This window comes from Ursus americanus, chromosome 4 (assembly GCF_024610735.1).
Source record: "Ursus americanus isolate L20-20 chromosome 4, mUrsAme1.1.p, whole genome shotgun sequence".
Classification (NCBI taxonomy): Eukaryota; Metazoa; Chordata; class Mammalia; order Carnivora; family Ursidae; genus Ursus; species Ursus americanus.
In genome coordinates, this window is record NC_142130.1 from 24,596,231 (window position 1) to 24,623,112 (window position 26,882).

Genomic DNA, 26,882 nt, shown 5'->3' on the forward strand with positions numbered 1-26,882 from the left:
TTGAGAGAGAGCTGGGGGAAGGGGCAGCAGAGAGAGGGGTTGAATCTTGAGCAGGTTCCACACCCAGCATGGAGTCCCTTTAGGGCTCAGTCTCTGCACTCTGAGATCATGACCTGAGCTAAAATCAAGAGTCAGATGCTAAACCAACTGAACCACCCAGGTGCCCCAGGAAATTTTTTTTTTTTTTTTCTTTATGGACCTTCCCCCTAATCCCCTAGTGTCATTATGTTGTTCATTTAAAATATATTTGGGTTTAATTCTTTTAGTTTGCTTTTGGTTTTAGCTTTCCTCCTTCCCACCCTTGCCTTGTTGATTTAATTTTATTTTTTCGAATAGTAAAACATTAACATGCTTCCAAATGTCAAAACTAAACAAAAATATATACCCAGAGAAGTGCTACTCCCTTCAACATTCTTTCCACCCTGGTACTCCCTCTGCCTCTTGTAGGGAACCAGCCTTTTTTGTTTTCTTCGTTATCTTTTGTGTATTTCTTTTAAACCTGATTTATGTGTATTTTCATACTTCTTTTTTTCTTACACAAAAGGTAACATACTATAAAAATAAGCCTTTTTGCATTTTGCTTTTTAAAAATTCTTTTCTTCTTTCTGTTTCCTTCCTTTCCTCCCTCCCTCCCTTTCTCCCTTTCTCCCTTCCTCTCTCCCTTCCTTCCCTCCTTCCCATCTCTCCCCTTCTCTCTCCTCCTTCCTTCAGTCTTTCTGCTGTTCCTTCCTTCCTTCTTTCTCTCTGTCTCTCTTATACAACTGATCTATGCTTGGACATAGATCGGTTTCCTGCAATGGATAATATTATTTATATTTATTTTCTTATCAGTGGAGATTTATCTTCAGGCTATATTCTGGAAAGTGGGAATGCTGGGTCAAGGAGGAATGTTGTGTTAGGTAGATAGTGCCAAATTTCTCTCTGTGGGAGTGTCTCACCAGAATTCTCAACCGCAGCATATTGTCAGGCTTTTGAATTGTTGCCAGTGTGATGGGTGAGAAATGATATTTTGATGTAGTTTTAATTTGCATATATCCTGTTATGTATAAAGTTGAACATTTTTTCATGTGTTTAAGGACCATATTTGTTAATTTTATAAATTTCATTTTTGTGAATTGTCTGTTCATAGATTTGCCCACTTTTTTCAATTGGATTGTGGTCTTTTTTCCCCCTTAAAAATGTCTTTGTAAATTAGCTCTTAATTTATGAAATATAAGTATTTCCCCCATTTTGTTGTCTTTTGATTTTACTTACAGTGCTTTTTTTCTGTAATGCAAAAGTTTTTATATTTATATAGATGGATTTATCAACTTTCTCTTCCATTGCTTGGTTTTTTTGATCATGGTTAGAAAGCATTTCTCAACAGCCATGTTCCCTTGTGTTATTTTCCATTGCCTGTATAATTTCATTTTTCACATTTAGCTGTCTGATTCATTTGTAGGTTATTCTTGTGTATGATGTGATGAATGGATCTAATTTTGTCCATATCCAAATGGCTATCTATGTGTCCCAACACCATTTAGCGAGAAAATTCTTTGTCTCTGTGATTTGAGCTTGGTGGTTACTCTTTAATGCACACCACGACTCGATGTGAAGGGGACTGAACAGTGGTGACCAGTGGAACAGGGTGATCAGAGGAAAATGGGGTGTTGGCTAACTAATGACTGTGTTGACCTAAATCTGTTGACTTTCAACTCTGTTTTCAACTGTTTTTCTTTTACAAGTCAACCTCTCCCATCCATTTCTCTTATTGATAAATGGATTAGCATATTTAGCAGGAAAAGCATTTAAAACAAAAGAGGGGTTTAGGGGTTGTCTGTGCTTTCCCTCCTGTCAGCAGTATCTATAACCACTCCCCTTCCCTGAAATAGACTATGAGAACTTGGCGACATACGTTTTTGGGAGCACCTGTGACTCTCTGTCTCCTGTCTCTAGCACCTGGTCACATGCTGATTACTCACTGTGCCCTCTTCTGCCACCTGCCCAGTTCAGGGTGCCTCTGCGGGAAGCCCGTAGCCATACTGGGTGGGCAGTGGACTCTGAAGGTTTTGGGGGTTTGGGAGGGCCTGGCTTTACAGATATAATTCTCTAGCAAGTTGGGATATATACCAAAATCTTTGTCTCCTAGATTTTGGGGAATGAAGAATTCCAAATAAATTTTCATACCTTCAAGAGTCAATACTTAAAAGTCTGTTAATTTTTATCAAAAGCATAATGAACCTTCCTGTCTTTTTTTAAATAGAACTCACCTGATGAGTTTTATCATTGTTGGCACAGCCATTATTGTATATTTTGCAAGTTTCGTTTGGGTAAATGTTAGTTTTCTATGATCTGTTGATAGATTTTCCACAAGAAGGGGGATTTTGTGGCTAAACACATTTGGGGAATGTCGGCTTAAGCAAATTTAGACATGTTGCTTTGCTGTAGAACTTCTCAGAGCTCATAGCATGAATTTGCAGATTTATTTGATCAGGAACCCAAATTTGCCTCCACCCCTCCACCCAATAGCAGCTTTGATAGTTTGACCTGCACAGTCAAGTTTATTAGGGCTGCAGTAGCATGTCCTATAGAAGCGTTTCACATCTACTTTTTGTTTTTATGGTTTCCTTCTAAATTCTTCCAGAGTTAAGCTATTTGAAGGCAGGGACTCCTTACTATAGTACAAACACCTACTACAGTGGCTGGCATATAGTAGGTGCTCATTGAGTATTTCTGAGCTTGGAATTGTCGGCTCTCACTTAGCTTGTTGCAGTGTTTCAGGTTTGGTTTCCCCTTCCAAATGGATGTTTTTAATAGTTCCTCAACAAAGCAAATGAACATATTTGCAAAGAATTATGTGTGTAACGTTTCTGGCCTTTCTAGAGGTATAAAGTTTAGCCACGGATCTTTATTAGATAAATGATTTAGCTATTGCTGCTTGTCCCCAGGAATAGGCACATAGAATTGTCCCTTGGACAGGCAGCTCGTTCACAAGCCAATGCCTGTGGCTGAGAGGTCTGCCCTTCTGCTTTTCCAGACCAAACGGCTGCTGATTTTCTCTGCCCCGTGCATCTTCTGTGTTTGAATAGCTTTTCTGATCAGCAGCCACTCTGATGTACTCCAGTTTCAGCGGCTCTGAAAGATGACCCCCTGTCTCCCAGAGCTTGTTCAGTGTTCCTCCACCCAACCAGGATCCCACAAAGGATCCCATAATTTAGGTTAATTAGTATCAAGCATACATATATGTAACACCGACACACATGTACACACACACACACAGAAATACATGCATGGATTTTTGGAGTGAGGGACTAGGGCGTCAAATATCTAGGTTTAATACAGGAAACCTTTGGGAACTCAGAATTCTGAGACTATTAGTGTGCTTTATTTATTTTCAACATTTTATTGATGCTCTTTTTGAATATAATTATTCAAATTTTCATTGTAGAAAATAGGGAAAACAAAGAAAGTATTAGGAACTAAATCTAGATTGCCAGTTATCCTATTGCCCCAACGTACATGATAATGAATAGTGTTCCATTTTGTGTGTGTGTGTGTGTGTGTGTGTGTGTGTGTGTGTGCACGCATACATCGCAGCCTGCTACTCTGGGGCTTCCTTTTTAAACCAGTTCTCCATTGTTAATTATGTCCTGTACTTTTAACATCACAGTTAATATTGGTAATATTTATGTATTGCAACACGGAATGGTTAACCTTTACTTCGTGCCTACAAGGCCAATGATTGTGTGACACGAGTCAGCGATTGCATCTTCATTCACCCTTGTACTTCCAGGGTCTTGTTCAGGGCCATCTGTGCACATGTTTTTGGCTCAGTGGCTGCCTGATGAATTTAGGCGACTAGGCATTAAACTGGAATTGGATCTGCCCACCTGTTCTTAAGAAATTCAACGCTACAAATGATGTATTCCAAAACTACAAAAGAAGGTGACAGCCAAAGCAGATGAAGCTGCCCTTATAAGGGTAGGAAGAATTCAGTAAGACTCTACCAGCTCAGTGGGTGTTGCCCCTGGTGATTTGGAAGTCTTTGCCAATTATGAGACAGGGCCTCCCTTGATTGTATGGTCGGCATGGTTGGTATCTGGTCCTCATCATTTTAGGCCTGGAACTCCCTACCCCACCCCCCTTTTGAAAACAGCAAATCATGGTTTCCATGGTGGGAAGGGGAGGAAATCGGTTTGCATTAGTCAGACGCGAAAGGCAGCCCAGGATCAACCCGGTGCCTTTTTCATACGTGCCCGGGAGCAAGAGCTTTGCGTTAATCGGCTCGCAGTGTCTGTGCTCTGCCTTGGATGCTGTGGAAACGGGATTGGTTGGCAGAGGCAGTGCACGGGGAAGGAAGAGTCAGAGCAAAGGGGCTGAAGGATGTAAAGGAGAATATTCCCTGCGCCACCAGCAGCTTCCTCTCTGGGGCACCAACAAACACATCCCCACCAGACACAGTGGGTGGAATTCCTTCATTGCCCCTCCTCAGGTAAGAGAGGAGGCTCGTGTAGCTGACTGAGCAGAACTCCCCTGGGCAACCGTTACCGAAGGTTCGTCGCTTTCCTGCAGCGTCACCTCCCCACAGGGCTTCTAGCAGAAATGGATACCTAACTGTTAAGCTCCCCCGGAGGCCTTGGCTTTCTCAGCCATACTCACCAGTCATGGCACAGCGTCTCTCCTCCATGTCGTGCTGGGTAAACACAGATCCACCCTCACATCCTGACTCACTCCTACCTCAAGCCCGAGAAGTTATAAAATGTTTGAGCGGCTTACTTTAGTATGATGCTTATCGTGGTTTCTTGGGAAAGTGCCCTTTGCCTTGATGGAGATGTGGAAAGCCTCTTGATTGCTTCCGCAGCAAGGTTAGGAACCATCTCGTAGGGCAGGGTGCTTCTCTAGCAGGCCGAGCTCCTCCACCGAGTGTGTGAGGAGCAAAGGAGGTACGGACTGCCGTATCCACAGCTGGGGTCTGTTCTAGGAGCTTCTACTGGGCACCACGGATAGTCTTTCCAAGATGCACTCACTATAGACGCCACCCCATTTTACAGATGAGAATGCTGAGGCCCAGAGACTTTATGTTACTCTCCCAGGTCACAGAGGTAGTAGTCGCAGGACTGAGACTCAAAACTGGCTCTGAAAGGCCAGGAAATCTGTGGCTTTTCCTGTACACGTGGCCACCTGTCATGCCATTGCGGAGCACCAGTTTCTCCGATGGTGTTCATAGATTCAGGGCCTGCAGCCTGCATTTGGGGTTACGTGTTCTCTTCTCTGGAAGCCTTTCCCAGCTGCCTGCTCCCCACCGCACACACTTCATGTCCAAGTGAACACGTAATGGTTAGTTGCATTTATAACATTTAAAAAGAATGTCCGTGAAGATCTCTTTTTTTAGTTTTAGTTGTTTAAGTCTACTGAAGGCCACAAATCTTTACAAAAAAAGGTGTATTTAAGAATTTTTCACATGTTTTTGGAAGACATATTGAAAGTAGAACGCCGAATTTGTTGTCCTCAACGTCTCCTGATCAGCAAAACCTTCAAAATCCTGCACAGCAGCATCAATTACCAGTTATCTGCAACACCAAGAAATTTCTTATTTATTCTTGTATCAAGGAAATTCAGACAATGATGCTGATAGATTTCAACCTTAGCTTTGGCTGAATATTGACTCTAACACTCAGTTGGCATTTAACGCAAGCAGGTAATGGGTACAAATCTTTCATCAGGGGATTTTTAAGCTTTTGTGCCGGAAGGCAACATGTACGTGTCTCAAGGTCAGACAGGAACTAATGGTTTCCATGGTCACCACCCACTAGTTCTCCAGTAATCCTTAAGGAAGTCAAGGAGCATCTCATGAAAGAAAGGGAACCTGCAGCTTCGAGAAGAGAAGGGCCTTCATGTCCAGGGGTACCCGGTGGTGGTGGAGCCTGAGCATTGGACCCCTTTTCCATCCTGGGGGATGGGATTCCACAGACCTGGCTTTTGGTCCTGGCTCTAGGGCTGACTATGGCACGTCCAGAGTAAGGCTTGTGATTTCCATACTGCCTGTCTCATGAGCAGTGTTGGTAAACTTATTAATTAGTGTTGTGTTTATAGTTTTATTCTGACTACTGACTTCCAAGTTTAATTGAAATTAACCACTTTCCGGTAAGCCTTGGTTTCCTCGTATGGGCACAGTGAGGATGATGGTCCCGTCACCGCCAGAGCTTCATCACTCTGTGGTGTGATAAGGGCTGGGTAGAATAAAGGTGAGACCTAATGACATTTGAAGTCCGAGCCGGTTTGTAATTGCTGAGAGGCAGGACTGAGGGCAATACATTGACATCTACGGTTAAGCAGGCTGGGGTTTAGTTGACATTGGAAGTATAATAAATGCTTCTTCCTGATCTATGAGATACAGATTTGGTTGTCTACCACACGTGTTTCTCATTTTTGTCTAAAGTTCCTGGTTTGGTGATGGGATGCAATTTTGGAGACAATTTCAGGTTGGTTTATTTGCTTAATCATTGCAATAATAATGTACTCCCTGGCATTTATTGATTGAGCACCTCGTGTGTGCCAGACTGTGTACACCATCATCCCTAGTCCTAAAAGGAAAAGAATATGCAAGGCATACATTCTAATTCCTCCTCTGCAAATAAGGAAATCAAGGCTCCGAGAGATTAAAGCACTTGTTTAAGTTCACTTCGAAAGGGGCAGAGCCAGCTTGTGTCTAACTGCAAAGCGTAGTCCTTTCTTACTCCCCTACACTGCCACGGGACTGATGGCTGCACCTTGAGATCTGCACACTCCTCCTTCCCCCCCAGCCCGTGACAGTACCTCCCAGGACTTCGCTTGGGCTGGTGCGGGTTCTTAACTGCCCCGGTGGCCTTGACTCATGTTCTGAGGCGAACACCTACCTTCACTGATGACATGATGCTGGTGACCTTCCCCTGGCTTCTGCTGACAGCCTCAGGGGAACCTGACACCCTCCTATAAAGGCCCAATCAGGGGGAAAGAGGTGTGATTAGGGGTTACTTTGAGCTTGAGCTGAACAGTCCATCAGTTCTTCTCATTTATTTGACTTTTCGCTTTCTTCTGAGCATTCTTACCCAAACTGCCGGCAGTGACTCTAACCCCGGCTGCGTGTGAAAATCACCTGGGGAGCTGTGTAATGGTAACTGTGCCTGGGTCCCCCCTCTACATATTCTGATTGGAATAGGGCTGGAATGAGGCCCTGAGTATCTGCATTTTTAAAAATTAAGTATCCCAAGGGATAATAATGTTCAGCCGGGGAGAAGAACCAATGCTGTAGAGGCAGAAAAGTCCTCTTTGCTCTTTTGTTGATGCAGTATGCTTTTTTTCTGACCCCAGTGAATCCCCAATCTTATGATATTATCATTCCATTGAGAGGGAGAATTTGCTCACCAAAAGCATTTGTGCTTTTTTGAGGTGGCTCAGGCTGTGGAGAGGGTGTTATAGGAATGGATACAGATGCTGAATTCGTGCCTCCAGAGAAGGGGATTGAGCCACTTTGGACTAGATCACTGGGAACAACCAAAAGACAGAGCCACGACTTCTGCCATTTTCTTTTTTCTTTTCTTTTCTTTTCTTTTCTTTTCTTTTCTTTTCTTTTCTCCTTTCCTTTCCTTTCCTTTCCTTTCCTTTCCTTTCCTTTCCTTTCTTTTTTCTTTCCTTTTCTTTTCCATTCCTCTTTTCCTTTCCTTTCCATTCCTCTTTTCCTTTCCTTTCCTTTCCTTTCCTTTTTCTTTCCTTTTCTTTTCCATTCCGCTTCTTTTTTCTTTTCTTTTCTTTTCCATTCCGCTTCTTTTTTTCTTTTTTCTTTTCTTTTCTTTCTTCCTTTTTTTCCCCCTAAGATTTATTTATTTATTTGGGAGAGAGAAAAAGAGAGATCACAGGCAGGGGGAGTGGCAGAACAGGGGTGGGGGTAGGAGAAGCAGGCTCCCTGCTGAGCAAGGAGCCAGATGCAGGACTGATACCAGACTCCTTTCCAGAACAACTGGGGTTATGACCTGAGCCTAAGGCAGATGCTTAACTGACTGAGCCACCCAGGTGCCCCTGACTTCTGCCACTTTCCCTCCTAATGCATTCTCCCCACACTTAACAAGATTTTCATCATTGAGAGGGTGTGTCCTCTAGTGTGCAAGGTATTCACAATCACTCCCATTGATTTTACTCTAGAACATATTGTGGCTTATTTTTACTAGCTTAGGTTATTCGTTGTCTCTACTTTTTGTTTACTTTTTTTGTTTTGTTTACTGTTTAATTCACTACTGCATGTAAAGGGATGGCTTCAGGGGCAACGGTCACTGTGACACCCAGACACATGGGGAGACTGTGCGCCTCGCCCCAGTGGAAGCACGCCCCAGCTCTCCAGCCCGACATCCTGTGTCCTCGTGACTGTCTGGCACAGTCTTTCCCTCCAGAATGAAGGCCACTCTTTCCTGCCCCTGGTCTCCAGCTGGCTGAACTGTACCTGGGACCAGGAGCTGCCCCATCCCTGCCTTTATTGGCGTTTCTCGTCCTGCTGAGACGTTAACTCTGTCCTGAAGCCATCCCTTATCCCAGCAGCTAGAAATAACCTTTCCTTTCCTAGAACCCCCATACTGCTTTGAGCGGGAGCACTTTTAGAACTTATCACATTGTACCTTGAGCTATTCTTATTTATGCGTGTGTATTAATTCCTACCCTTCTATAGGTTTCTGGAGGGTGGGGCAGCCCCTTCATGTTGGTGTCTCCTGCTGTGCCAAGAATATCAGAGGCATTCCCTAAATGCTTTTTGACTGAATGTGTTCCTTTTCATTCAACTCAGCAGTTGTCCAAAATTAACCTCATGAGATATTGGTGGCTTTGGTGAACATTTGGAGAGGTACACCGGGATGGAGTGAAATCCGGTGACCTAGTTACAGAATATCCCTGCGGGCTCACGGGTGAGAAAGGCTCATGTTTAAACTCTGTGAAAGGAGAGCCTGACTTATTTATGGTGGAGGTTGTTTACAGGTCTTTAAAAATGATCCTCTTTTTTTTCCTTTTTTTTTTTTTGAAGTATAAAAGCAATGCATTCTCATGTAGAAGATTGAGAAAATGGGGATGAGAGCGAAAGACGAGAAGAAAAATCACCTGTAATACCTCCAGCTATGATGAATAAAACCTGCCCCATTGTGGTCTAGGATGTGATGACGTAGAGTGTCCTGTGCTTGGGGAAAGGAGTCTGCTTCTTTGTAGTTTTACTGATTGGCGGCAAGGCCAGTGTGGCCAGCGGTGAGCTAGCTGCTTGTTATTATTACTGTTGTTGTTGTTGCCATCATCGTCATCGTCATCACTGAGGCTAAACCACAGAAATACTGGGCACGTCGCTACAGCCCCTCAAGAGGACTTCGCGGGCTGCTCTGTGATTAAGCACCTTATACTGACAAAGGGCTCGCAGTCTTTTTTTTTTTTTTTACCAGCTGTGCCTCAGCAACAGCTGTGTGAGGGAAGCCACTGTCCTCACCGTACTTGTCACCACGGAGTAATGGATTTCAGCTAATTGGGAAAAAAAAAAGGGAAGCACTGAGTTTAAGGAACGAGGCCTCGCCCCCCCTCCCCCCCCCCCCACCAACACCCTCACAGCCAGGGCAGGAAAATTAGTGTTTAGAAAACGTGTTTGGGCAAGTTGGGGGTGGGGGTGGGGTGCTGGGGAATGAGTTTTTATTTTTGTTTTTTCTTCTTTTTTTTAGGTTTTCTCTTGTTGTCTTGTATTTTTAAGTGCTGTAGTTTGATTATTTCTTAAAAAATGTTGGCCAAGCACCGAAGAGAATTCGGTCAGTGCAGAAGAGGAGAACGCATGCAATGAACGTCTCCCCTAATCCATTCTTCAGTGATAATCCTTCTTCAAGTTTTGGAGGGCCCCTCAAGTTAATCAATTTCGAAGGTACAGGAAAAGTCTAAAAAAAAAAAAATAAAGGGAAATTACCTATCTCACCGTTTACAGGGAACCACTATGCCATGTTATTTGTTTTGTTTTATCTGTTTTGCTCTGGGACCCCACATAGCAAACTCACCCTCCACACCCTAGTTCTTGGCTCTACTTTATAGAACATTTTGGATTTAAGATGAAAAACAGGACTGTGTCAACCAAAATGCACTTATATCTGTTTTGACACTCCCCCACCACACACACACACACACACACACACACACACACACACACTCTCAAACACAGGGGAACAACTGCTGTAGTTGAGCATAGCCTTTTATTTTGCAGACAGAAAGACCGAGACCTAGAACTTGTCCGAGATCACATGTAAAAGCAAGTGGCAGTCAACACTCAAACCCAGGCCTCCAGAATTCTGGCCCGGTGCTTCTCCTACAGCGATACCTCCTTACTAGGTCATAGAAACAGTGGTAGAGAGAGAAAAGGAAAAACACGTCAGTTCTAAAGAGTGCAGTTTTTTTTTTTCCCCTGTGTCCTTTAGCCGAGCTATTTTTGTGACTATTCAGTGCACGTACAATGCTGCCTCTCGGAGCATTCGGCCGGACTAAGAGGCCACTCACCGCCGACTGCAGCCATGCCGTCCCTCATGGCAGGCTCCATGGAATTTTTGGCCCGGAAACCGGAAGGGAACAGACTATTCCAATATAAAAAATCAAATTTCAGGGTCTGAGCATACACAGAGAAAAATTACCGTATATCCTGTTGGACTATGTGCATGACGACGAAACAGCAATTTAGAAGTGTGGGTCTGGCTCGGGGGGGCAGGGAGGGGCTGATGGTGAGCTTGATTCATCTGTTATTCCCTCATCCGTCCATGAGCTCTGATAAATCTTATTATGCAAATGATTTTCCCTAAATTGACCCTATTATCCTAGTTCCCCAAACCTTGAGTTGGTTCCTTTTGCATATACAGCAAAGCCTGGACTCCTTGGTCTGGCCCTCCAGGACCGTCCAGAGGGCATTGATATTATATGGGGAGGTAATAATCCCCCGTTTGCAGCCAGGCTGCCCCACCGCCTGCCAGCCCTCTTCTCTGGGGAGGTTTTTGAACCTCCCTGGGCTTCGGTTTTCTCCCCTGTGAAATGGAAGCAGGCTTGTTATGGGGATTAAATGAGTTAGTATTTGTAAAGGCGCACCCGTGACTAGGTCATCCATCACACAGAAGGTGCTACAGGGTCTTAGTCTGTCAGGTGAATACGTCTTCAGTGCCTCCACTGGTAGCATTTCCCTTCTGCACTGGACTTCTGGGCATTCCTGAGATGCGCCTCTCGTTTCCCTGCCTGTGTGCTGCTGTGGCCCTCATCTGTGAGCTGGGGGCTCTCATTTCTGCCCATCCAAATCTTACTCATTCTTTTGAGGCTGAACTCAAATACATCTTCATCCATTTATTTCTCCATTCATTCCTTAAACAGATTGTTGTAGAGGGCCTGCTGTGTTGCAGGTGTCTTCTGTAGGAAGGCTTCCACCGTTCCTTGGACTCGGGGTGGGGTGCGGGGGCGAGATCTATCCCATATGCCTCTCCTACCACATCACTATTGACATCTCGTTACAGTTTCTGACAGGCCCTGGTAGAATATTAGCTCGTTCACAGTAGGTACTTATTAAGCTTTATTTAAAAATGAATAAATGAGTGAATAAATGAATGAATTACCCTTTGTGGGCATTTATTGTGTTCTAATGAAGGTAAAAAATAGAAACAAAACTTAATTTGTGTGTGTGTATGTGAGAGAGAGAAGAAGAGTGAGAGAGAAACAGAGAGAGAGAGGCAGGGAGGGAGGGAGAGAGACAGAGATTTTGAATGGGAGGAAGGCTGAGACTGCTCCGAGGGCAGAGAACTACTTCCAAGTTGAAGAAAGGCATGAAGACGGGAAGAGAGGGGCGTGCAGAAGTAGAGAGAAGCAGGACGAGAGAGCAGGTTATTCTCTGAATCATAAAGCATTCACTCCAAGAAATGGCTTTCCTTAAGTGGTAGAAAATGTGAAGTGAATTGGGTCTCATTTTTCCTTTCCCTCTTAAGGAGGTTGGAACTCAGTTTTTAGATGAGGTGAGGGCGGGGGGGGGGGGAAGGATTTGGAGAAGGAAAGCGAAAACTGTTTTCTGAAGTTCTCTTTGCCAAGTAACCTTGGAGAGAAAGTTCAGGAGGTGGGCCTGCCAAAGCTGACCAGCCGTAGGCAGTCAACTCAGTATTTCTTTCATCGTTGTCCCCGTCGCCGTCCTGTCCCTATTCTCCACTTCAGACGCCTCCTTCCTGCCTCCCCTCCATCCTCCCTCCCTCATTTCCTTCCCTTCTTAACATGTAACTATTACAAGTAAGAAAATGGGGAAAAAAATATCAAAACAAAGTAAGCCGATGATTTCAACCTATTTGATGGGTTTAAATGTATTTACCTCATCACTTCATCTGTTTCCCCTGGAAGCTTCCCCTCCTGTCACCCCCTCCTCGCTTAGTGTCCCACCCTTCCACCCACCTCTGATGCAAAGCGGAAGAGGACACTTTAGCAACATAACGGGTCTGAGGAGGGAGCAGGGCTGATTAAGGGTTTAGCAAGAGCAAATTCCCGGCCTTTTTCTTCTGAAGATTTCCTAGCTGATTTTTTTTTTTTTTTGTCTCTCAACTTTACTGCTAGAGATGCTTTGCTGTGGAAGGCACAGAGGCTCAGCGATGGGCATACGTCCACTTCGTGCTTGGTGTGTGCAGCCCTCAGACTCCTCTGGGGCATCCCGAGACCCCTGATGGCAGAGTGCTCGGTGTCGATGTGTGCATGCACACTGTGAGTGCACCAGAGGGGCTGGTTTCTGGGGAAAGAGGGTGGGCCAGGGAGTAGGCAGACAGGTGTGCCAACAAGCCACAAGTACCTGGAGGCAGGCTGTCAAGTGATCAACGCCGCAGTTACGAGCGTGCGGAGGGTAAGGTGTCTGTTGGCTGCCACTGGGGAAGGCTTCGCTGTGGGTGGCAGTGTTCTAGGTCTTGAAAGATAGCTAGGCTGTGGTAAACAAGGGAGGAGAGATGCGTCTTCGAGACAGAGGGAGCAGCAGAGGCGTGAGGAATTGGGGCTGGCGGGCCGAGTCTGGAAGGTACGTGGAGGTGAGACATCTCCATCCCGTCGTACAAGTTTTCCATGTCCCGCTATTGTGTTTGGGGCTTTTTCCTGTGAGCAGTAGGGAGCTTTTATGGGTTTTGGAAAGAGCTGTGATAGGATTACTCTGGTGAAGTGTGTGTGTGTGTTTTGTTTTGCTTTGACTTTTACATTTCCCGAGTCTTTTGAGGAACTGTTGGGCAACCTTGACTCTGGGAAGCGTGCACTGCCAACCTTTATCTGTCTTCTCTTCTCTCTCCTGGCCTGGCCCAGCTCCTTCTCGGGCTTCTGGGGAAGAAGGCTGGCAGGGCCGGCTCCAGGGGCTGCTGCCCGAGCTCTCCGGGCAGCCCCTCTCTGCCTGTCCCTGTTTCCCATTCCTCCCCTCTTCTCTTCCTCCTCCTCCTCTTTCTCTGTCACCACCCCCGCCGCCAGCAGCCGCGCTCCCCTCCCTAAAATAAATAAACCAGTCGCTCCAAAAGGTTCCAGGCACATTAGTCACATATCCCAGAAGTTTAATACAGAATTATTTTGACAGCGAGAACAAGAAGTGTTTTCTAGTTGAACGCACAGAACTTGCTCATTCCAACTGGGCTTTCTGCCGCACAGACAGATGATATGTTTTTTAGATGGATCGGCCACGCAGGAGGCTGTGTCGCTTCCCTTGGATGCATGACAAACTGCTCACTACCAAAAGTGGTTGGGGAAAAGATGTGAAATGAGACAGGGGGAGAAGAATGAAATCACATCCTTATTGCGAACATAACTTTCTCCCTGGTAACTTCAGTAAGCCGCCGAGAGATTTCTGCGTGTTTATTTATTTATTTGGCTGCTGCTGGAGCTGTGAAGTCCCTTTTTCAAGCCGGGCTCCTGCGTGCTCTAAAGGATGAGGACAGATCGAGTTATTGCAGTGCGGGTGGCTCTCCAAGCATTCCAGTTGAATAGCTCTTCCAGAAATATTTCTTGACTCACTTATTTAGCACTTTCTATTGCTGTTACTAAGCAGATTGGAGGGCCCTCCCTGTGCTCCTGCCAGACAACTCTCGGGTTGATGTGGATCCCTTATCCCTATTTGGCCTGTGCAAAGATGGAGGAATGAAAAACTCAAGTCCGTTGTCGTCTCAGAGGGCTTCCCCCCCCCTCCCCGCCCCGAGGTGCCAGCGCGCCGTGTGCATCGTCAGAGGAAGAATAAAAGCGTGTGCTGCCCTCTGTCCAGCGTTGTCCCTCTCCTTCCAGGTTCCAGCACCAAGCAGGAAGGCCTTTCTCCTGGGGTGGTTCACTTGGGTGTGAAGTCCCAGAGATGAGCGTGGAGGAGGGAAGTGAAGAAGTTCCAGACCCGGGGTGTTCTGTTCTGTCTGGCTCCCATCACCCTTCCCTTCTTGCTTCTCAAATCCTTCTAAAGATTTCCAGCCTTCTGGGGGGCTGCGCTGATCTCTCTAATAGCAGTGCACGCTCTCTGGAGCTTTCTTACCTTCTCTGCTTGTTTCTCATTGGCCTGTCATCCCAGGCCTTCCTGCAGGAAACCTCTGTGTGGTCTAGGCATTTGCTGGCTGCACGACTTTTGACGGTAGGCTCTTTGGGCTTTGGTGTTTTCAGACCTTTCTCCTCTGTGAAATCCTATTTCAAACCCCTCATGACATGTGAGGTGAAGTCCCAGGATGTGTGATAACCAAAGTGCAGTTATATGATGGTGCTGTAGTTACACCTGAGGATCCAGTCGCTTCCACCCCGGGCCAACTTCTCTTTCCAGAACTCTGTGCCTCTGCGGAACCCACTTTGAAAACCACTGTCCTAGAGGTGCCTAGGATCATGGTACTGCCTTCTGTAAGCTTTCTGCCCCCCTGGACATCGCTCCAGGTTGAGAAAGTGGCACCTGTGTACATGTGGGGCCCAGAAGGAGACATGACCCTTGCTGTTTCCTCACACTGGCTATGAAATTCTATGTGATGAAGGCCTTTTAGCTTGGTCACTTTGGGTGACTCTTCCCTAGGCCTCCTCACCGGGGCCGTGCCTGGCTTGTGAGTCAGGGCACCCTCTGGCTAGCATTTCGTTATTATTCATCACCCTGTGCTGAGTGGCAGTTTGCAGGAATCCTTGCTACCATGGTGGGGGTGGTTCTGGGCCTATAGACTCCATCTCAGGAACATTTATGAAAGGAGTAGCATGGCAGTCAAGCTATTTGTAAGGTCACTTTAAAAAAAAAGATTTATTTATTTATTTATTTGAGAGAGAGAAAGAGAACGAGCGGGAGAGGTAGAGGGAGAAAGAGAATCTCGAGCTAATTCCATGCTGAGCACAGAGCCTGATGCAGGGCTTGATCTTATGACCCTGAGATCATGACCTGAGCCAAAACCAAGGGTTGGACGCCTAACTGACTGCACCACCCAGACGTCCCTGTATTTGCTTTTCATGAGGAAAGTAGAACATGGGCTGTCTCTCATTCCTCCACTGATATTTACATGGCGCCTACATTCACATGACACTCTCTTATTCCCCAAAGAAGGTTCTGACCTTTATGATTGTACTTTCCATTTTTACATTGTAAGACCGTTTCTCAAGAACTTTTCCCAGCTAAGACCTCAACCACGCCAGGGCAGAGGAGAATCCACAGTGAGGTTCACAGTTCACAGTTAGGATGAGATGACGTGTGAGGACTTGAACCAGAGGCTGCTTGACTTTTACCATTGCACCAAACCACTCATGGTTCTTGTAGTGGGAATTATGAACAGATATACTATTAACAGCTACCGTGTATTAAGTGCTTACTTAGATGTCAAACACCGCTAGGGCGACACTTTGTAAAAAGCCTATTTAATCTTTTCAAGTACCCCATAAGGTAGACGTGGTTATGTCTGGTTTGCGGATGAATTGCTAGAGATACTGAAGGAATAAATAACTTGCTCAAGTTCTGCTTCAGAGAACTGATGGCTGTTGGATTCTAACCAGGCCTGTCTGCCTACTGTATAGGATGTGGTCCCTCTCCATGCTTAGTCTAAGCTCCCTTAGGAGATGCAAAGGGCACTCTTGAAAGTCACAGAGCCAGTTTGTGGGTGGCCGTGTGCCACAGCGAGGGCTGTGCACTGTTAAGGGTTAACAGGTGGTTTTCTCTCTTTGCTCTTGGAGGTCATAATGCCCTTATACAGTCCCTTCCATTTTTCTTTTTAGATCTTATGTGCTCCACATCGAGATGTGCTTCGTTGTACTGACTACGTGCCGCCAGCCAAGTCATTTCTATTCTCGGGGTCTTGGTTCCACCCCCCCTCTCAAAGTCGCTATCCTGTTCTGCTCTGACGGTGCTGTTCTTTCAAGTTTTACATGTCTGGGGGATGTGTTTATTGAATTCTCTTTGTATAATTCCTTTCAAAAGTATTGTTTGGAATTATAGATACTTAAAACATTTTTGTTTTAAGTCGGAATGACAATTGCAGATTATCCCTATTTTCAAAGAGATTTTCTGCTTCTGAAACGTAGTTTGCAAGTGTTTGAAAGTCAGACACCACATGAAGAGATAACTAAGTCATATCAAGAAAGATGAGTGCCGAGGACATGTTCCGATGGGCAGCTGGCTGTGTCTTGCTTTCCTAGTGGCAGTTTGCCTCTCTAACTCTTATGTTAGAACAGTGCCCCCTTCCTCCCAGCACCCCCCCCCACACACAGGCATACACAGTTCTTGAGATAGAAACCCTCGTACCTCTGTTAACCTTGACACTTTCTCCCCAGAATCTGGTTAGCAAACCTTTGGGTGAGCAAAAGGAGAATCTTTTTCTCTGTGCCAAGTTCAGGGTGTGAATCAATCCTCCCTGCCTTCTGCATTTTAGTAAATGTTTCCTAGATGGATTCTTCAGATTTCCAGTAAAGACAAACAGCTCAGAAATCGGATTGTATTCATACCCGAGGCCTGAGTTCTGTGACCCAGGCATCAGAGCTCAGTGCCATATATGGCCAAAAGAGGCACAGGGAGAGGGAGCTGGGAGAGAATACCAGACATACAATGCATTCCTAAGAAATGTGCATTTGCAGCTGACAAAAGGGGACCCCACTGGTTTCCATCTTCTGCAGAACGTGAACTGTGAAGTTTTGAGAAAGAAGCCAATATTCCAAGCATCTGCCACCGAGAACAGTTTATTTTCCCTTTTCTTTGCAGTCACATGTAGGTTTAATTTGGAGTCAGTGTTCAAGTCAATGCTCGCTTGGAATGAGGACTAAGAAATTATTCTTGGAGTCAGCAGATGTGGGTTCTCAGCCCATTCGACCGCCGTCCAGCTGTGAAGCTCTCTCTCTGGCCTGGTTTTTTTTCAGTCAAAAGTGGCAGGGCTGGATTTGGTGATCGCCAAGATCTCTGCTATTTCTGTTTTCTTTGGTTCTAATTTTGCCCAAGATTTTCCAGTTTCTGTGGAATTCCCTGCAGAAAGTAGTTTCTGATTCTTCCAAATACTTTCTGTGGTTTGAACTTAAAAAGACAAAATAAAACCTTGGTCTTGAATTTTTCTTTGTGATTTCCTTAAATATGCCTTGGACACATTATTAGACTTCACTTGGCAGATAACTTTGTGCTGAGGGCAGAGATGAATGCGTTCACTGCATCTTCATGGTCGTCCTCTTCCGCTTGTCCCTCTTGCTGTTGGAGAAGAATTGGGGTATGTGCAGCACTGAATTGTGGGAACAGGTGTGCACCTAGTAAACATGGCCTCTGAGTGGCCTTGTTGGGAGTCTGCTTTTCTTGTAAGTTCTGCCTTCCCTGCGGGAGAAGCAGGACCAGTAGGAGGCAGCCCCCACAGCTTCCTCACACCTTTGGAAAGGGAACGAGGGATGTGAAACTGAGGTGTTGGCTCTCCAGTCAGTAATTGGATGAGTCACTTGCCTGTCATGGAAGTTAAGAAGGTTAGGAAGAAACAGAAATGCAAAAATCTGGCGCTAGAGCGGACTATAGTCCGTTTTACTTTACGGGACGAGGCGTGATTTCTAATGCTCTTTGTCTTTACGGGTTCTGTAATCTGTTGTCAACACACTACAACAGTTACGTTGCAAAAGTTTGTACTTTTCCATTCCTTTCAGAAGGCGTTCTGGCCCAAGTTGCTCTCTCCCATTTCCTTTCTGAGGCAATGCATTATTTTCTCTGCTGAGATTAAGGGAGGTTTCTTTGTTCCTTGACAAAGTATTGCAGCCCTTGGGCTTAGATGGCTTGGTGCAGCCTGGGCCTCCCTGGCACACTGAGTGGTTGTGGAAGGGTACTGCGCTGAGGGAGCCGTGGTGGAGGAGCCTTCTGCCCTCTGGGGCTGAAGAACCAGGCCCCGCTCTGCCCTGCCTTGCTGCGGTGGCCTCTTGGCTGGAGCTGGCCACTGCACGGCCGCCAAGTCCTGGGAGTAGGAGAAAGGGCTGGATGGGAGCTGATAATGTGGGAACGCCTGCTCCAGAGATGGTAGAAGCTAAGAGGTCTGTGTGCTGATGGCAGCTGTGCTGTGAATTTGCCCTGTGAGCTGGTCAAGATGCTTCAAGTCTCTGGGCCTTCATTTCTCCATCTGAAGGGAGAAGTGCTTATGGGTCTTGAAGGTCTCTTCTGGCTCTTAAAGCAGGAATGTAACATATTTCCAGATAGGCCCATCATGTCTCATATTTCTCCTATGGGGCATCCCCAGCGATACTGAGCTCATCAACTTGACCGTGCCATATCCTCCTTGATGTTCACGTCACCTCTTTCAAGAGGGCACAGACAAGATGCCCCCTCTGTGCCCTGCTCACTATAATATCACAACCTTTTTTTTTTTTTTTTTTTTTTAAAAGCACAGCATTCAACTCCCTTCACTGTCTTCCTCCACCTGGTGGTCTTAGTTTTTGGGACCAGGGGCTTCTGCAGCCTTTCTTTCCGTGGGTGGCATTCGTCTTGACTGAGCCAGCTGTGGGCCCTTTGGTGCCACGGAGGCGGGTGTGCGAATGAAGAGAGTAAACGGCACGCCATGACGAGGCGGCCTCACTGGGTGGAAGGTGGCGTTGAGGAGACCTCATAAGGTTTCAGGGGTTCTGTGATACACTCTACCCATCAGTTGGGGGGGATCTTGGGAAACCAAACACGGTGTGTCTTCTACTTTGGTAAAAAGCATACATTGTAATGGTTATTAGTGCTTAGTGATGTTATGAGAAAACCACAGGGAAGACCAGTCATAAAAACAGTAATAATTTATTGAACGTGATGAACCTGTTGGGGACTATGATATGTGACGTAGGTTCATACAGGGCTTTACAGTGGACTCACCCCTTTCTATACCCCTTAACTTAGCAGAGCCTCACCCGGGTGCATGACGGTGGCAGGCTAAGGAATGTTGCCCTCATTCTACTTAAGAGCACGGTTATGCTCCAATAGAAAGAAGGGGCTGCCCAGTGTCATGTGGTAAAGACATGACATGGGGAGGACTTACCTCGTGCTCTTATGCCCGCACCGTGTTTCTTGTTTTTCTGAAGCTTCCGCCTGTCATGTGACACAGGATAGATGCACACACGTGTGTGTCCTCACCCCCTCCATCAGAGGGTGGCGGAGAATGGAATTTATTAGTAGTGAGTTGTGTAAGCCATAGTCTTTGGTGAATCAGGTGCGGTGATTAGTGGGGTGATATCAGTGTCAGTCAGCTCACTTTCACAGCCTGAGTATCACGTAGGGCACCATAGTGGTTAACAGAATTGAGGACTTCCGGTTTCTGACTGTTCATTCTTGCCCGTGTACTTCATTTATTTTAGACACCAAAGAACTCATGATTATCGAACAGTTAATACGTGCCATGCTTTGTGCGAGATGCTGATCTCTAGAAGTGGATCATAAACCGAGGGTTGGAAAGGACTTGAAAATTTATGTCGAATACCCCATCTTCCTTCTCATCCTGCCGTCCCTCCTCTGATATTCTTGCCAGGTGATAAGTCCAAATGTAACTGACGATTTTATGTGTGATATTTTATAGTGGAGAGTAGAGTTGCTCCAAAGGCTATAATCTTTAATGTTTAGAGATATACACAAACTATTTGTAACTTGCATCGATGGTAATTTATGCATCTATTAAGTGGCTTTATGAAAACTTAAATTTATGTTTTCTTCTTAGAGTAAGTTTCTTGGGTTGGCTCTGTGCTCTCTCTCAAGAGATTATGAACTCATTTGTCCTAAAATTTCCTCTTAGAATTGATTTGGGGCTGCCTGTCTGAATTCTGGAATTTGAAAATTGGGGCAATAAGCCCATGGCGTATTCTTTCTTTTCAATTCCATTTTTGGGACTAGAGTTATACCTATAGAATTGTTCAAATTTTGAGTCATGTAGGAAGATGTTCCTGCACATGATGTTTGAAATCTATTTTTACTTTCCTAGAACCACAGAATGTTCAGGCGGGAAGGCACCGAAAAGGTCCTCTCAAATAGCCCTGGACGGTAAATTCCTTGAGGTCAAGTGCTGTGTTTTATTTGTTTCTGTACTGCCTCCTGCTGAGCTCCGAAAACCCAGCCCAGCGCCAGGTGGCCTCCATAAATGAGTGTTGAATGCGAAGTCTCCTTCCTACTGCTTCCTTTGCCTCTTGTTCAACCGGTCCAGTGTTTGGGAGGAGGTGTGTGGACCCGTTGAGGGTGATGGACGAGTAAATCAGGGGTTTTCTGCTGTCCACTAGGGTTTCAGCTGTGTTTAGACTTAAGAATGCTGAGTAACTAATAAAAAGCGATTCCAAAGCACTCTGCAGATGGAAAGTGCTTCATGTGTAATAAATAATAATGGTCTCTCAAGATCAGGCACAGCCACAGAAAGAAGTGCTGACCTTGCAGGCTATAGAAACGTCCGATAGACCTCACAGTGGAAGAGTGAAACGGTGGATATTGACCCTTCCTCCTTCTGTAATTAACACTTTTATCTCCCAGTCACTGTATTCCTCATTATGGGCAAAGTTGCCTTTCTGAACTATCTATGAATGAATCCTTCTAGTTATCTTTAGGAGATGGACTGAAAGAACACCCTGAAAATTGATAGGCAGGCCTTCCGGTGAAGACTTGAATCCAGTCCTTCTGGATCCTGCCCTCTCCTCAACTGCTACTTCTTCTCAAGAGTCTGTAGTCCCCTCTGTTCTCAGGAGGTTGAAACTGGCACCTTTCTCCAAAGCAGTCAGAGGGATGGCCAGGGCCCTTCCTGGCTTTGGACCGTCAGATTCAGAGTAAACATCATTTGCCTGGGGAGACTGCATTTTCCCAGATACCCTCTCTGTTTTTACCGAGAGACCCTCCTTTTTCTCTTGGGGTTGTATCCAGGGAATGGCCTCCCTGTCCTTTGTCCCAGAGTGTGGGTCGGTCTGATTTATATTTGGTGAATATATGGTGACTGCTCCAGGAGCCATGAACTCTGTTTGCACCTGTGTTATTCTATCCTATTTAAGTGAGTGAGCTGAAATATAAACAGAGTCTTGCTCTTTTTCCTGGTGACTGTAAAAGCCTCTTTCTTCTTAGGAACAGCGACCTACTCTAGCTGGGCATTATTCATTCAATCAGTAAATATTTATTGAGCACCTACTATATTCCAGGAATGCTTTGTGGTGCTGGTCAGTGACCAAAACAAAGTCCTCTTGAACTAACATTCGAAGGACTTCACAGAAGTAGGGTTTTTACAAAATGACTTGACAGAAGTATGCTTCAAGAAATAAATACAACAAGCCTCAAACACAGCCATTGCCTTCCTCGTACTCTTTCTCTTGTCTTCCAGTATTTTCCCTCTTCATAACCTGAGTCAACAGCCTTTACTCTCTCACCCTGCCTTGCCACAACATCCATATTTTCTTCTCAATCCCCTCTTTGTCTCTTCTTTACGTCTGCTTGAGCTTTGCCTGTGGAGAGGAAGCCGATGAAGCTTAACGCTGCCTTAATAACCCAGCTTTATATTCATTCCCTAGCCTCGCCCCCCAGTCATGGTATGGTGTGTAGGTGCCGTGTTGTGAACCAGAACCTGGAGGCGAGAGTGGCCACTGGCCCTGGGGCTTCTGGGTGCTCACCCAGCAGCACTGCGTTGTCAGGTCCTGCTGGAGAAATGGGCGTGGCCCCAGAGCCTGAGTGCCCTGGCGTGTTGTCAGCTCAAAACCGCTGCGCTCAGGAAGTCTTCCCTGATTCTCTTTTCTCTCTTCTTTTTTATAATGCATCTTTGCCAAATAGGAGCTCAGTAAATTTTCGTTTCTTTCCCTTCTCTGAAGTCCCATGCCTCTTTAGCTGGGCTTGACCTAATGGGGCTTGTAGTTTCTGGTTATTGTGCCTTGCTTACCTGTAGGAGCAGATACTGTGTCCGTGTGTGTGAAAGTATGTTCGATGAACTGGGGCTGGAGGGAGCATTTTCCTCCCACGAAAACTAGTTCCTTGTTTTGCGATGAGGAGCTTGCAGCCACGTTGAATAGCGAGAATCCTAGAATTTTAGCATTTAGCTCAAGTGCAGAGAGCTGACCGCTATGCTGACCAAGTGGTTGGATTTCCAATGCCCTTGGGTTTCCACTCAATTCTGAGGTTTGCAGGCGCCTCACTATCCCTGGGCTAATGTCATCCTAAACTAGGTATTTGGGAATGGGGCCAGTGATAACTCCTTAGTAGATACAAAGTAAAACCCATGGGATAGATCTTTCCTTTTCCATCCCAACAATCTTGACTTCTGAATTTATGTCTTATGTCTGACCATTTGTTTCTGTGCTGGGCTCTAGCCCTAGAGCATGCATGCTTAGCACAATAACCCATGGTTGTTCCACACATACTACATGTCAGACTCTGACTATATTGCTTTCCATACCTCATTTCATTTAATCCCCAAAGCTGGACTGTGTGGTCAATCCTAGTGTCCTCCATATTGGATGGAGGAAGAGACTGAGGCTTAGTGAGGTTTGAATAACTTGTCCAAGGTTACGTAACGTGTAATGGCAGGGTCAGGAATAGAAGCCAGTGTCTCTGCTACCAGCTTTTGATTTCGTAATTACTCTGCTCATCCCCGTTTCCTCTCCTGCCCTTCTCTGCTCACCTTGTGTGGATCCCATGGGAGAACCAAGGACCATGCAGGTGGCTGGGAGGAGTGCTTTGCCCTCCCCTCTTTCTCCCATTGACACCTGCAGCCCGAGCCCTTGAGTGTGTGCTGTGCTTTCCTGACCTCTCACCAGATTCTAAATCGGCTCTCAAGGCTGACTTCGCTGACAAGCACTTTCTAGTGGGTTCATTGTTTTTCATGGTTTACTTGGTTTATTACCAGCGAGGGACAGCTTGACATTTGCTTTCCTGCCTGCTGGATCCAGACCTCTCACAGTTCCTCCATACTTAGTGAAGACTCTATGACCGCGTGGGCTGACAGAGAGGACGTCTCTGCGTATCCATCCGAATACATGTGTTACAACAGTGTCTAGAGGCGTACTTGAGAATTTGAGGGAAAGGAGAGTGAGGTTGAGAGAGAGGCGTGGCCTTCATATCTTCTGGTAGATGATGGTGGGCGCAGCCTGGCCATTTGAAATCATCGTGCTCTTGAGGGAACTGCCTTCTCCAGGGCCACCCGTATTATTGATGCTTAGCATTTTTGTATTACTTTACATTTGCAAAGTGCTTTCCAGTGATTTATTAGCTGTTCTTGTTTTTAATAGCCCCTGGAGGTAAGTTGATATTCAGCCTTCTGAGAACATAAATGCAGGGAGAAGGCTCATCTCATCAGATATTATTGGATCTGGGGTCAGGACTCTGAACTCCTGGGATAAGGCCACTTGGGGTCAGTGCCTCATGAGACTTAATAAGAGATCAAGTGGACTTAACTTCAGCTCCTGGAGTCTCTAAGGCAGAAGCAGAATGATGAAAGCTATTTAAGGAAATTGCATAGAAGCCATTATCAAAGGAACTGGATTCCAGTCCTAACTGCTGTTGGCCAGCTGTGTTGACCTTGAGCCGTCACTCCGCCGCTTTTTGTTTTGGATTCACTCTCTGGTACAATAAGCGTTATCCCCACCGCCCATCCCTTTAGGTCCAGTGTTGTGTTAGATCTCTGGAAGGGGTAGTCCATGCACTGTGGGACAGGGAGCGCTGGGGATATGTATTAAAAAGTTGCTCACCTTCCTTGTTCCAGGATGCAAGGACTAACTGACAAGGATATGCCTTTAGATTCATTTTAAGAAGCACGCAATCCTCATTCACTCTAAAACCAAGAGAGCGAGTAGGGCTGCCGGAGGAAAGTCAGTCTGGAGCCAAGACCATCAATCCTGTATCTTATGGGTGTTGTAGAAAGTAATTAGCAGGCTTGATTATCTCACTGGTTCAACACACGTTTTAGGGATGTGATGTAATGCGAGGAAACATTTAGTTGTCAGATTTTAGGGCTGTATCAAATTTATTCTTGCAGGAAAAGTCTAGTTGTCCTGGCAACCTGAAATTGATTTTCTTTTTGCTCTTGTCAGCTGAAACTGGTCCCCTTTGAATCATTCCTCTAATTTAATATAGAGAACTGTATGTCCCCACCTGGTGACCAAATCGTTCTTAATGACAGGTAACCCCAGCAAATGGTTTCTCTTTCATACCTGAGCCAGAAGCTATAGTTTATTGCTGACTTCACCCTATGCTGTTCTCTTTGTGCTTATTTATTTGTCTGTGGAGTCAGGGGTAGAAGTAAAGTGGCATTCGGTTAATTAAGAGTTTAATCAGGGCTGTGGAGCAGTGATGTAATTGGCAGCCAATCAGGACCTTTCCTTTCCAGTTACCTCCTGGGCAGGGATGGGATTAGAATGGGCTTCGGGAGGGGGAGCTTTTTTGGGGGGATGCCCAGCATTCTGTAACCTGGGGAGGGTGATGTCATGGCCCAGATGACAGAGAGAACAGAGCTACGTGCCTGATTGTCCTCTCTGTCAAGGGAAGAGGGGGTGATCTTTAAACTAAGGAGGGTGGAATCAACATCATTCAGAAGGGACTGATGTCCATGACAGTGGAGGAGGTCGTGTGCGCGCAGTGTGCTCAGCTCTCTGGTCGCAAACATCGTGGGCCACATACACGACATCTCAGGATATTCTTCTGATGGTAACCGTGGAACTGCTGCCAGGAATTCTGAGGAAACCTGGAAATCAGCAGAAATGCCAGAAGTGAGAGATGAGGAAATAGATATCAGTTATCAAAAAAACAGGTATCCGGAGTCTATAATCTGCTGACTATATTGTGATTCCTGGTATCATTTTAGACTGGCTTATTAGACAGGTGATTTGTGAGTCTTTGAAAGGAAGCTGTGTTCACGAGGAGCCAGAATGGGGTCGCTTAGCTATTTCCCTTTGTGTGGGGGTTAACCCGCTGGTGGATTAGAGCGACATCCCAGATGCGGCGTGGACAGTGCAGGCTCTGGAGTCAGATCGTCTGGGTTTAAACAGGGTCCTCTGTTTAGTAGTCACTTGGCCTTATGCAAATTGCTGAATTTCTGTGACTCAGCTTCCTCTTCTCTGAAATGGGGCTGACGATAGGACTGAGGAGGGACGCTGTGAAGGCTGACGGAGATAATGCATGGGAAGTGCTTACAACACCTTGCATATATTAAGCATTCAATAAATGTTGTACCATTACTCATAGTAAGAATACATTTGAATTTAGTATGGATAAGAGAGAAAGACAATTATCATATGGTTTCTCTCATCTATGGAACATAAGAACTAGAATGATCAGTAGGGGAAGAAAGGGATAAAGAAAGGGGGGGTAATCAGAAGGGGGAATGAAACATGAGAGACTATGGACTATGAGAAACAAACTGAGGGCTTCAGAGGGGAGGGGGGTGGGGGAATGGGATAGACCGGTGATGGGTAGTAAGGAGGGCACGTATTGCATGGTGCGCTGGGTGTTATACGCAACTAATGAATCATCGAACTTTACATCCAAAAAAATTAAAAAAAAAGATGGAGACCTATAAGCTGGATTATGAAATAGGCAGTGGATGAATTTGTGGACCCATGGATGAGTGCACATATATTAGTAACATGGGTAGGGAAAGAGTCCGTTTTTTTGATAGGACAGCCTTCAAAATTATATTGCAAGGGTGAGGATGCAGAGACGGGGAGAGTTTGAGACCGTTTTTTTGCAACTTACCAACCCCCATCTCACTTCCCCATCCTTTTTTTCTCCCAAGAAATAACCATCACTAAAATTGCTGTGTGTCTAGTTTCCCCCCATGGGTTTCTATTTCTGTAAATACATATTTGTTTTCTGGTTAAAAAAAACTCAAAAATTATTTTTACAAAGTTTACATTCTTTGTTCTTTCTTAAAATACCCGGACTTTCAAAAGAAAAACAGTCACTTGGAGCTGCCATCCCACATTTGATTTACATTTAATCACCCTTCTATCCATAGGCAGAGTGGTACCTGTACCATTTTTCCTTCTCACTGTGGCCCTTGGGAGACTTTTTCTTTCTCCCTTCGTACATTCCGTCCTCGTATCTACCCTTCCCTTCCTTTCCCATTTGTTCCCTTCCCTTCTCATCTGTTCCCCCTCTTTTCCTTCCCTCCCTCCCTTGCTATCTACCTTCCTGTCCTGCCTGCCTTTCTTGTCTTTAGCTTAAATTGGGTCTTAGTGTTTCATTCCCCCTTCTGATTACCCCCCTTTCTTTATCCCTTTCTTCCCCTACCGATCATCCTAGTTCTTATGTTCCATAGATGAGAGAAATCATATGATAGTTGTCTTTCTCTGCTTGACTTATTTCACTTAGCATTATCTCCTCCAGTGCCGTCCACGTTGCAGCAAATGTTGAGAATTCGTTTTTTTTCTGATAGCTGAGTAATATTCCATTGTATATATGGACCACAACTTCTTAATGAAACATGAGAGACTATGGACTATGAGAAACAAACTGAGGGCCTCAGAGGGGAGGGGGGTGG

General features: G+C 45.5%; 1 protein-coding gene across 24 annotated transcripts in view; it reads left to right on the forward strand.

The window, feature by feature from the left end:
* Positions 1 to 26,882, forward strand: part of LPP (LIM domain containing preferred translocation partner in lipoma) — a 639,448-nt gene that overhangs the window by 83,737 nt on the left and 528,829 nt on the right. Inside the window, exon 1 of one of the 24 annotated variants that reach the window (XM_087861509.1) lies at positions 10,730 to 13,027. The exons of the other annotated variants lie outside the window; for them this stretch is intronic. The gene's annotated coding sequence lies outside the window, so the exon portion shown is untranslated. Of the gene's footprint in view, positions 1 to 10,729; positions 13,028 to 26,882 lie in introns of those variants that run through there. 24 annotated transcript variants of the gene reach the window in all.